At 34.1% G+C, this 13,139-nt stretch overlaps 2 protein-coding genes across 3 annotated transcripts in view; one reads left to right on the forward strand and one right to left on the reverse strand.

Annotated features, from left to right (window-relative positions):
- coro7 (coronin 7) overlaps positions 1-13,139 on the forward strand; it is a 166,194-nt gene that overhangs the window by 103,962 nt on the left and 49,093 nt on the right. The gene's annotated exons all lie outside the window — the stretch shown is intronic.
- Positions 1-13,139, reverse strand: part of vasnb (vasorin b) — a 32,595-nt gene that overhangs the window by 12,240 nt on the left and 7,216 nt on the right. Inside the window, exon 2 of the mRNA XM_058771633.1 lies at positions 11,112-11,177. The gene's annotated coding sequence lies outside the window, so the exon portion shown is untranslated. The remainder of the gene's footprint in view (positions 1-11,111; positions 11,178-13,139) is intronic.

Raw genomic sequence — 13,139 nt, forward strand, 5'->3', positions numbered from 1 at the left:
GTAACTGGTCCAAACTTTTGATCAGTTGTTAGGCCTTAGAGTTTGTTGGGAATTATTATTTTTTTTAATTATTATTCATTATTAACAAATCTAAAACATTTGGTAACTGGCAAACCAAACTTGGTCTGCAAATGCAAATGGTCTGCAGTGAGGCATTTTTTCATTACTAAGCATATTTCTTAGGCCTCTTTTGGAAACCATGATAGTTTTGTTTATAAAAATTACAAATTGAAAATTTGCACATCCCCTAGTAATGACTCTCAACATCTTTTATAAGTTCCCCCTTTTGGCCATCAGGTGTGGTTTGACCGGCTGGTGCTTTGCATATCCTCGCACGGGACCGTTTTATTCAAAGAAATGTATTTGCCATTGAAAATGTGTTGATAAAAGCTGGTGATAAGGACGTTATTGCTCAAGGCTTTAACCAGAAAAAAAAGAAAAAAGAAAAAAAGAAAATTTGCCGGGAAAGGAAAAGTCTTGCATTTCATGCTCTCTCGCTTGACAAAAACTAGGAGTAAATATATTATAAATAAACGTTTTTAAAAATGGATATTGATAAATATGATACACAAATTCTAATTTAATTTTAATTGTTTAATTGTCAGATTTTATATATATTTTTATAATTACATTATTTAATTACATTATAATTAAATATATATATATATATATATATATATATATATATATATATATATATATATATATATATATATATATATATATATATATATATATATATATATATATATATATATATATATATATATATATATATATATATATATATATATATATAAATTGTATCATTTTATACATTTTATATTTTTGTGTCTGTGAGTTAAATAATTTTAAATATTTTTTGAAATTCTATTTTATATTTTAGAAATGTTATCCATTTTTATACATTTCATACCTTTTTTAACATTTTACAATTATAATTTCATATAAATTATTATAACTTGCAAAAATTTGTTATAATTTATCAGCTATAAATGTTTAAATATTCTATAAAATATTAAATTCTTAGTAACTGCAAAAAGTTAATGACAATGAAAAAAATGACAAGTAATTACACAATTTATATTAAAATATATATGTATGTGTGTGTAATTAAAAAAATATATATATCGACTGAGGCTAAATTTATTTGTTACATTTATTTTGGTCTCTGACAGCATCTCATGTCATTTTGTTTCACAGTAGATATTGCGCAAGACTTGCACATCAGCTACTGTAAAGATATCTTTCTAGTTTACATCCATTGAGGTATTCTTGGTAGAGTAACATACTTGAGGGTTGATTCTTTAATCCTAAACGCCCATATCCCTGTCTCTGCGAGATGAAACAAAGACTTCCTGTTAGCCGCCTCACCTGTCCACAGCTGGACCCCGTTACCCACAGTGCACCACTACATCCCTTAACCTGACAACAAGCAGCCATAAAACACTGATTCATGGCAGCAGGAGGGAAATGATCATCTTCATACAGAAACATGTCAGTTTGCACATGCCACTTTAACAGCTACTATTTACGGGAAGAGTTTCAGTGTTATGTAATGTAACTATACCTGCCAAACCTGATGATGTGTGTTTTTCCCTTTGTTGTGGAGTGTGTAGTAATTCAGTCGAGTAGAGAGTATTGTGTTTTGAACAGGACAAAGACTTCAGTTGAAGTTCACTGGTTTAAACACTCACTCTGATATATTCATGCGACCACAACAAAACAGCACACTTCAAAGCTGAAGGTATCTCTGAGCGCTGCGCTGATTGATGACTAGGACGGTTTTGTTTTCACCAAAAGAGTCGTCCATACAAACGCCTGCGCTCTACTGCTCTCTTGTCCATGTTTTTGTGAACCGTGGCTATCATTAGTTGAAGAATGCTTTCCTTCGGTTCAGGATTTACTGCCGTGACCTGGATAAGAGCGTGTCGCTGCCATTACTGTCTGCGGTAAACATAAAAGATGGTCCTGTCTGAATAAAACACTGCTCTTTTTCTGCATTGTGATGAGATTTAAAGGAGTAGTTCACTCAAACATTAAAATCCGTCATTCATGTTGCTCCAAACACATACGACTGACTTTCTTCTGTGGAAGGAGATGTTTTCTTAAGTGTTTACCATTTCCCGTACCGTGACAATTATACAATGACCATAAAACTAGTTCATATGACTCATTCACTGTATTCATTTTATGATATGTAGCCTTAGAAGACTTCAAATAATATATTCACTCTTGGTGTGACAGAACAAAGTCCTTATGTGATTCAAAATCACGTATATTCAAATATAATAAGGTCTAATAATAAATAGAGTATTTTTAATTGATAAATGTAAATATACAGTACTTATATTAAAAATATTTTAAATCAATAGTTTAAATGGTTTAAATTGATTAACATTTTATTTAGTCATATATATTCAAATACAGAAAGATCTATTAATAAATATAATAGGCTATTAAATAATTAAAATTTGACCAAATTGGTACGTTTAATAGATATATTATTACATTTTAAAAATACATTTAATTTATTACAACTATATTTTGTCACGTTTAAACACAGTAAGAGCTAATAATGAATAGAATTTTAAATATTTTAATTTCTATAAAATTCAATATTCCTCTATAATAAATAAATTTACAATTTTATTTAATAAAATAAAATATATTTAGTCACATTCATATAATGATCTAGTTACAAATATAATATTAAATCATTTTAAATGTTACAAAATTAAATATCGAATATAAATGTCATTTATTCTAATTATATTTAGTGACACATAAGCCAAATTGATATTTAATAAATATGTAATTATATTTTTTATTTAACATTTAATTATTTACATGTCATTTTAATTTATTATAATTATATTTAGTCGCATATATTCAAATAATAAGTATTACATATAATTTAAAAAAAAAGTATTTTTAAATCTTTAAAATGATATATTCTTAAATTTAATAAATACTTTTGTTTGAGTAAACTATTTCTCTTAAATCCAAGCTAGCTATAATTACCTGGACAGGGACCATTAGACAAGAAGGATTTATTCTATATTTTCATAATTGTTGCATAAGCTCTTAACGGTTAGATCAGCTTCAGTCATAGTGAATGCATTGAAAACGATCCCCCAGATCTTTCATGGTGGTGCTGATAACCATCTTTGCCCACAACCTCAGCCTGACACACTCATTTACGAAACAAAGAATCGACAGTGTTTTCCGTTCAATTAGCTGCTCGGCTGCAGGCTGCAGGAGGCATGTCTGGACCCTGTGTTTTGGCTGCAACCGGATCTCATCAGGCCCTTTTGTTGGCGATACCTCCGACATCAGAGAGATGTTTCGCTGCAGGTACGATCCCGAGCACGGGCAGGTGCTTTGAGTCTGTTGCCGCCCTTGGGCTGCGCTGAAACCCAACGCTCCAGACGTGTGCCTGTGCAGACGCCCCGGCCCGTGCCAGACTGCAGCCGGAGCACTGTGTGCATGTCCTGGGACCGGCCGTGTGGGCAGCCGGAAAGGAAGGGACGGACAGACTGCAGATGTCTGCCATACACTTTGGAGTGAGCAGTCCAAAAGGAAATGGATTTACAAGCGCTCGCTCTGAGGAATTAGCATTACTTCTGCTGCTGAGGCCAGATGTCAGGCTTCTAGCAGGCACGCACACTTGTTATTTCATGTTTGTGTAGGTCTTGATGCATGCCTGGCCCTGATGTCCCCCATCAGCACTGATTGATCAATGATCTCAAAGCTCTGCTGTCAGCGCACCTCCATTTCACAGAGATTCTTCAGGAAGATTAGCTCTCTAAGAATCTGCTGTGTATGGAATGTATCGAAGACCATTTCTGCCCCGTTAAAAAAATGTCATGCTTTGGTAAATCAGAATTATGGAATAGAAAGACATAATTATGGCATAAAAAGTAAAAAAAAAAAAAAAATGTGAGAAGTCATTACTATGATAAAAAATGAAATTCAGATAAAAATTTTATAACTTCAGTTATGAGATTAAAAAGTCATAAAAAATATGACAGTCAAAAATTGGAAAAGTCATTATTATGACAAAAGGTTGAAATTATGAGATAAAGTCATAAATATGACAAGTTCAGATTGTGAGATAAAGTCATTGACAAAAAGTTATGAGATTTTGAAATTGACAAATTCAGTTATGAGATAAAGTCAAAATTATGACCAGTTGAAATTATGAGCTAAAAAGTCATAATTATGGGAGAAAGTTTAAATTACAACAAACTCAATTATGAGATAAAAAGGCATAGGCTAATTATGAGTTTAAATTACGACAAACTCAATTATGAGATAAAAAGTCATAATTATGACAACTTTAAATTAAGATAGTCAAAATTGACATTAAGATAATAGAATCATAATTGTGAGTTTAAAAGTCTACATTGACAAAATTATGATAAAAAGGTCTAAATTATGACACTCAGTTATGAGATGTCTCGTACCTCATTTCATAATTTTATCGCATGTTTATGAATTAGTATCTCAATCTTTTAATGTCATAATTATGATTTACCAACATTTTTTTTTCTTTTGTGGCTAAAATTGTTTCTCTATAGTTATGAGACCCACAAGTCGGCATTCTAGGTATTAGTCTTGATGTAGATTATTAAAATCCATTTTGGAGTGTCTACACTGCCATTGATCGCATTAACTAAATAACTTGCATGGTCTGCAATCAGGGTTCAGGTTTGTTCCTCAGGTCTGCAAAGGTCACAAGTCACTCAATGACAGGTAAACATAGGACCTTTCAGGTTTTCTCAGGTTACACAAGAACACTGCTGATCTGTGGCCGTCTTTGAAGTGCATATAGCCAGCTAGCAAAGTTTGCCAGTAATGTTATTTTTCTTTCTTAAAAGGACTGACAGCTTTTTGAAGTGCCGATATGACCGGGAGGCAGTCTTGAAAATAGGGCGACGTGACCTTTAATGAAGCAACAAAACTGAGCAGATTAAGTGAAAACAAGTTTTTTTTCTTAGCCCACTGGTAGTTATGGATATATTATATTTATAAAAATAAAATTTTAGCCTGCATGGTTTGAAAGCTATTTATGGTCTTCTTTTTTGTTCCACTTAAGAAAGTCACACAACAACATATGAAACTACATGTGTGAGTAAATGATGACAAAACGCTGAACTGTCCCTTTAAGTGTGAGGAAGGCGGTGCAGTCTTGAGGTCTGAAGTGTTAATGTGTGTGAGGCCGGCACCGGGTTTGTTTGTCCCCGCTGGACCGAAGAGAAAGAGACGCTGTTCTCTCTAACGTCCACAGCTGTGATGGCTTTAATACAGAGAGACAACGGCCAACTAGAAAGTTAACAGAGGATGAACTTATGTAACCCACTGTGTGTTAAATTCCTCTGTACCTCTGTGACTTCCTCACAACTCCAAACATTCGTTTGAAGTGACTCTACCTGTTCTGTCATTCAAACAAGCCATCGCACGCGCTTCCTATTTATCAATTGTTTTCTGATTGCAATCGCTTAAGCAAATTGCGGCTCATGTACTTGCAGCTTCTGTGGGTTGCAAACACACAAATCAAACAGAACCTTCACCTCTTCGTCCATAACGTTGCTTTTGACGGACATCGGAAAAAGTCGCCATCAGGTGAACGCTTAGCATTCTTAGTCGTGGATGTCATGCGTGCCTGTTTACACATGCAAAGACGCTTATTGTTGGTGCAGCAGGTAAGAATGCGTGGAATCTGAAGGTGCACAAGCTTCTGAATCTCTCGTCACACTGAGAGCTCCTCTTTTAGACGATCATTAGCCCACCGTCTGCGTTATCTGCTAGTCGCACATACAGGTTACAACATGTGACAGCTACGCTACATTTAGCGTCTTTTGGGTCTCTTTGCATGGTATTTTGTGCGTGCCGTGAATGCGAATACAATCCCCTGTCAAGAAATATCACATTTTGCCCCAAAATCAAAGGTAAAAATTAAGAAATTATATTTTGCATAAAGATCATTTGATCTAGGAGCCTTACAATTTTATTTGCACTGTGATATTCTCAATTCAGTTAAGCGCATTGTCCATTGTTTTAATAAGGATTCTCATTATTGCGATTTTTACATTTTTATGCATTTTTATTTAAATTATTTTTATTTTATAGTTTTTTTGAATATTTTATTTTGAATATTTTTTTTATTATTTTTAAATTAATTTTTAAAGACAACAAATACTATCATGATGTATAAATAATTTAAATGTTATATATTAATAACCCTTTTCATGTTACACTAATTTTCATTAAAGTATTTTGTGTAAGGGGTTAAATGAGCTTAAATATCTTGAAAATAAAGCCACAATGTATAGAATAACAGTAGACTTATAGTACAATATACTTAAACAAAAACAATTTTAATTCCATAATTTTCTTAGAAATAAAATCTTTTAAAACTTGATTTTTTTTTCTTTTATATACATTTATATTATATTATAGTATGTTATATTATATTATACTGTATAGAATTTCCTAACACTAGACTTATAAAACAATATACAATTTAAATGTATTTTATTTTAACATAAAATTCTCTTAGGAATAAAATTTTTACAAATATATATTTTTTAAATTTAAAATATTTTTACATGCATTTATATTATATTATATTATAGTATGATATTGTATTATATTATACACATACACAGTTTCTAAAAATATCAATTTTATTTTTTTTAATAAATTTGACCTGCACTAGGTCTTCATGAGATCTACAAAGACACTTTTTTTAAGTGGAAATTTACTTGGTGTGTATTTAATAAATGTCACTGATCTCAGATATGAAGACAGTGTTGCCAAGTCTGAATGGTCTGTTGAAAGCCAGGAGCTCATCACGGCATGTAATTGTCTAGGAATGTCTTTATGTGTTACTGCTGACAGCATCAGTAAGGCTGCGTTTTTCCTCATTCCAGCTGACTGTGATGTTTACCCACCGATAACCTGTTTGTGTAACTTGCCTCTTTTCCGTTGGTGATTTTTCGAGTCTGGTTGCCCTGGGGCCATTTTGCAGAACTCACACACACACATGAACGTCTTGTATTTGAGGAAAAGATAAACATGCCGTGCGGATCCATCTGTTACCTCAAAGGTTACAATAGATGGCATTGTTTGACGCGAGACCCCACAGGCAGCAGAGACAGATAGATGCACCACCAGCTACGGACTGTGGTTACCATCCATGCGAGAACATCAGGACTATCAACATGTTGCAACCTGTAACACTTTCGAGTGCTCTGGTATCCTTAAGAGCACTCACAGAACCACAAAAAATGGCTTTCTATAGCAGGATGTACCATTCTTAAATAAAGATGGATTTATTTGAGATGCAAAATGACTGAAATCAAGTGAGTTTAAACAAGGACTATAGAATACCCAAGACGTGTCACTCGTATAGGTTTGAATGGGGAAAAATGCAACGCTCAATATGGCCACTCAATCGCAGGAAGCCCCGCCTTCTGAATGAAAGAGCCAATCTCTAATCGGTAAAGTCAGCACATCACTGCAGCTGCCGTTAGAAGTCCCGGTTGCTATAGAAACAGTCAGCATTCTGAGACGTGTGCCGAGACGTCTAGCCTGAGAAATAAGCTTTTTATAACGCTATTTGAGCAAAAGAAACAACATTTATGATACAGTTGTTGTCAGATTTCATTGGTGATTTCAAATATGAAATTTAATCGTAAGCTTGCCAACCAGTTTTGGAGAATTTGATGTTTCCCCATTCAAAGAGATAGGAGCTGCACTTGCATGCCCCAGAGGCGTTTCAAAGATGGCCACCGAGTGGCATGACTTGCCTTAAAGGGACTTCGGTTTAAATCAGCTAATGTTGTCAGAACTTAATTCAAAGTCGTTTGCAGTGACTTTTTTAATTCATTAAAGAGAGTACAACAACAACTATAATTTTGAATAACGTAAATATTATATATTAATCACCTTTTTCATGTTACAGTAATAAATGACTCAGAATTTGTGGTTTAATCTATTATAATGTATAAATATACTAAATATGTCATTTTCGATCAATATTTTAAATTAAAAAAATTATGTAACATTATATCATATATTTAAAATAAATGTGTGTATACATTCCTCTTATCTATTAAATATCTATTAATTTTTTATATGAAAAATATTTAATAAAAATGTTAAAGTATTTAAATGTTTATTTATATACATTTGCATGATGTGTATATAATTTCATTTTCAAAATAAAATATCAATTTAATTTTAATACCTTTATATGCATATTTATTTTAAGCAGAAAGTCACTGAATTCAGTTTTTTATTTTTTCAGACAACTTTATATCTTATGCAATTTCATCTTATTTAATGTTTATGTTAAATCTCAAGTGAATGATTTAAGAATGTTTAGTATTGTGGCATGTTTTTCTGTAAATATGAGTTTTTTTTTGCAGTGTGCTGTAAAGCGTAAAGGTGCAAAGGGAAAAAGGGGTCTCTTCCTTCCCAATATCCTCAGACACGCTAACCAAGTGCTCCATAAACATTCAACTCTGCTTTAAACATTCAATTTGAGCAATCCCACGAGCCCCTTCATCCGTCAGCACACACACTCTGGCTCTTCTTCAGCGTGTAAGGGTTCATGTATCCGTCACACATCACTGTGGCTGGTCTGTGACAGTGTAAACATCGGAGTGTATATGCAGGGTGTGTGTTCACGTGTACGGCTCCGTTGTGCGTTTTTAGGTTACGTCAGTCTTCATTGTGCTGTAAGTCTAGTCTAATTCAACACCTTCGCTGTACTCTTGCGCAAACGGCGGTAATGCATCGAGACAAACTTTTAGTGTTGCTCAAGGAACTTATCCAAACACGAACACACTGCGGCGTGTACACAGGGGAACTGGATATGTAGCAGAACACTCGCAGGCTTAGTGTAAAACAAATACGAGCAGGATGTCACTATGTGCCTGAGTATCGAGTAACGCCGCTTCAGCTTTTATGCTAAACCAAAGATGTCCTGTTGACACAGATGCTTCTTCCAGAAAGGGAAGAATTTCAGACCACTTGAGACAGAATTCCTTTAGTTACAGGAATATTTGAGTGTTTGTACATGAACCTCACAACACATAATCGCCTTGTCCCTCTCTTTCTTTTTGCCGTCTCTCTTCACTTGCAGGACTCAACAACATGGTTGTTTTAATTTTAAATTTTTTTTTTTCATATTTGCTTGAAATAGCATACATTAAGCCCACACATTAGCCCCAAAAGTCTATAACTTTTGTTTTTTAAATTGTTGTATAAAAATGTATTATTAATTATACAGTATACCTATACAAACTTTTTAGATACTGTCAACAATAGTTATTTATGTATTTCATATTTGCTTAAAACAGAATACAGTCTGTGGTTATATATACAAAAATATATATTTTAGTTTTTAAAATTGTTTTATAAAAATGTATTTATTATTATATTTATTATACACTTAGACAAACTTTATATACTGTCAGCAATAAAGTTTATTTATTTATTATATTTCATATTTGCTTATAGTCTTGTTTAAAATAGAATGCATTAAAATATTTAAATTTAAATTTATTATATTATATATTTATGTACTTACACAAACTTTATTGCTGTCAACAATAAAGTTATGTAAGTCCTGACTTGTGTCCGGGTCAAGAGGGAATGGAGGACACACAGTAGTGAAGGGACCCTTGGGCTGTTGGGACAGGCCATGACAGGGTGAGGGGAGTTAGTTGTTTTTTATGCCCTTGTCCCACCTCAGGCAGTACAATACAGGAACCCCCATCATCTAAATGGGCTCAAGGCTTGACTGCTGCTACATGCTCGACCAGGCTGTGAAACGCTTCTTCTGCACTTGCTTATATGCTTGACTAGACACCCACTCGCCTTTATACAAACACAACCATGGCTGGAGGCAGAGAGGGGCGATTATAGCCAGCTCCCACTATTAACAGCTCCAGTGCACACTGGGCTTTTCGGTGCTTCAGAAGTCACTAGTCAGTCTTGTTTCTGGAAGTCTAGACTGATTTCAATTGAATTGAATTGAACCCATGGTAATGGTCTAAGCACTATCATTTTTGAGTTACAAGACATTTAGTATATTTAGTTGTAGAAAATTACTTGCAATTCAGTAGAAATGTTAAATGTATGAATTGAAAAATTGTAAGTTAACAATGAATAATAACGAATTTAGATGTTAACACTTACTTACATACATAAAAAAAAAAAACGTTTAGACTGATGTTTTTAAATGTTACTAATTGCTTGTTTCAAAAGTAAACAATGTTTGCAAAAAGATGAAATGGAGCATTCCATTAATATTTTCTTTAATGTTTGCATGACTAAGAAAAAAAATGTCTTTTAAAACAAACTGGATGTCAAACATAACATTTTCATAACTTAATTGGAACATTTTTCTGTTAGCTGGGTTATTACATGCTCAAATATTTGTACTTTCATAACCAGCAGAGTACATACTTTTAGCACCTAGCATAAGTATGCAAATTGAGAGCGAGCACGCTGTATTTTTCCACTGAACCCAAAGACCCTGGTTGGCTGGTTCAGGTGTGTTCGATTAGAGTTGGAACCGAAGCTGAGCGTCGCGGGTTCAAACGTTTACCTCACGCTTGCATAGCTTACACACACAAACACACATGTACTTACTAAATGACTTTTCATTAAGCTCTCAATCTGATTTCAGAGGGGGTTTTATTGAGACGGGATGTTTTGTGTTTTTTTGCTCTAGCTCAAGCCAAATGTGTGGTTTTGGAAGCTGCAGCGCCAGATTGTTTACGCATCTCCTCGATTCTGGCTCCTTAGTTTGTCTCCAAAACGTATCATCTCAACGCTATCTCGCGACCAATTCGTACGTATTTTACGAGGTGGCTAATTCGTACGAATTCGTACGATTTGTTTAAACCCCAGTGACGGGTAGGTTTAGGGGCGGGGTTAGGTGTAGGTCATTCGTACAAATTCATACGGCAAAAATCGTATGAATTTGTACGAGTGAGGTCATACGAATTAGCCGCCTCGTAAAATATGTACGAATTGTTGTGAGATTGGGTTGGTAATCTGCACTCAAGACAGGAAGATGTGAGACTCACCGGGGTGTGTGACGGGACGCTGTCTTGTGTCTCCTCTCTGGTCGTGTCCGTCTCTCTCTGCAGGCTCTGTAAGAGTAGGAGAAGGCCAAGGGTTCAGTAAGCGTCACGCAGCTGTTTGTCCAACTGTAGGTCGGGGCTGGAATGCTTCAGGAAGTGTCTTTATGGGGGAGGAGAGGGTGGGCGCATGCACTGGCCTGTCTGCACGTTTGTGTCCCGCAGATAGATGACCACCTCCCTCGCTTTATTAGCACGGTTAATCAAATAATGAGAGTTTTGTAATCAGATAACTTTTTCAAGTAACTGGTAACTTTTTTTTTTTTTTTTTTTTGCTATTAAAAAACAAGCAAGCCCAGCCCAGGTGACAAAAAATAATGCAAAAGTAATGTAGCGCATTACATTCCACAAAGAGTAACTAAGTAACACATTTTGTTACTTTAGTTATGGAGTAACACAATATTGTAATGCATTGCTTTTAAAAGTAACTTTCCACAAAACTGGTGCTGAATGCACAGATTTGCTTTTGCTCTGGATGAAAGCATCTGTTAAATGCATAAATTTAAATGTGATTTGGATATTTTAGGTAATAGAGGGCCGAGTATGTAAACTGTAGCATTCTGCTGGTAAAGGCAACATCAGTGTTGTATTTGCAATGGAACGAAAGCGAGCTGTCTTTAGTGCAGATTCTAGAGGTGTTGAATGCAGTCGAGTGAAGCATTGCAGGCTGTCCGGCTTGTTTATCTTACACACACACACACACACACACACACACACACACACACACACTTAGTGCAGGAATGCAGGCTGACGGCTTCACTCGCAGTCTCTCTCCTGTGGTATCGATTCAGACGAGTTAAAGTATGTGTATTCATTTTGTTTCTGTCAGCTCTTCATGTTCAGCAGCTTCGGTTTTATTGTTATTCTGCATGTTTGCATTTGCTTAACTTGACTTTGGTTACAGAACTATCCCCAGAAGTGAGCTAAATCTAACAAAGACATCCAGTCATAAATGTAAAATATTCTTTACAAATAAAAATATTACTACTTTATGAGTAATTTTCACATAGTTTTATATAAAAGAAGGTTTTTAAAGAAGTCTCTAATGCTCGTCAAGGCTGTTTTTTTGGATCAAAAAATACCATAAAAACAGTAATATTGCGAAACAACATTATTGCAATTTTAAAATAGCTATTTTTTATTTGAATATATGTTGTGATGTAATTTATGCCTGTGATCAAAGCTGAATTTTCAGCATCATTACTCTACAGTCTTCAGTATCACATGATCCTTCAGAAATCATTTTAATATGCTTATTTGCTGTTCGAGAAACATTTATTAATGTTGAAAACAGTTGAGCTGTTTTTTAATGCATTCTTTTTTAATAAAAGTAATAATTTTCTCATTTAAAAAAAAAATCTTACTGGCCATAAGTATTATCATTCTTCCTTTACTATAGTGGAGGACTTCATCTGACCTGCATCTTTTGGAAATATGACACCTAAAGTCGTTTGATGTTTGAAAGGTTGGGGAAATTTATGATTTTCTTCGATGAGGCCCATGATAAATTCCTTACCATGAAGATATTTACATCTGATTAGTTTGTGAAGTACGCAAGTGAAATAATCACACAGCCTGGTCATCAAAGATGTGTTGAAAAGACTGTCAGAGAGTCACACATGATGAGCCCTGAGGAAAGCTGTGGAGCTCAACAAGTTGTTTGTGTATTTTGGACACGGTTTGATCAGATAACACGGAAAATCACTGCTTTTCTCTCTACATGTCAATTAGAGAAGAGTTATCAGCTACTGAGAAGTCACTATACTTACATGGTATTCTTTGAAGTAACTTGGAGCAGCATGAAAGAATGAACCTCACAAAACAAGCCTGGGTCATATTTCATCCCAAAATAAAAATAAAAATAAATTCTGGCTACTGTGATATAAACAATTACATATGATAATTTTAAAGAATTCATGTATAATGATAATATGATCTGTTCTAATGGCTGAATTGTCATATAAATAATGTAAA

Source organism: Onychostoma macrolepis, chromosome 03 (assembly GCF_012432095.1).
Source record: "Onychostoma macrolepis isolate SWU-2019 chromosome 03, ASM1243209v1, whole genome shotgun sequence".
In the NCBI taxonomy this organism is placed as follows: domain Eukaryota; kingdom Metazoa; phylum Chordata; class Actinopteri; order Cypriniformes; family Cyprinidae; genus Onychostoma; species Onychostoma macrolepis.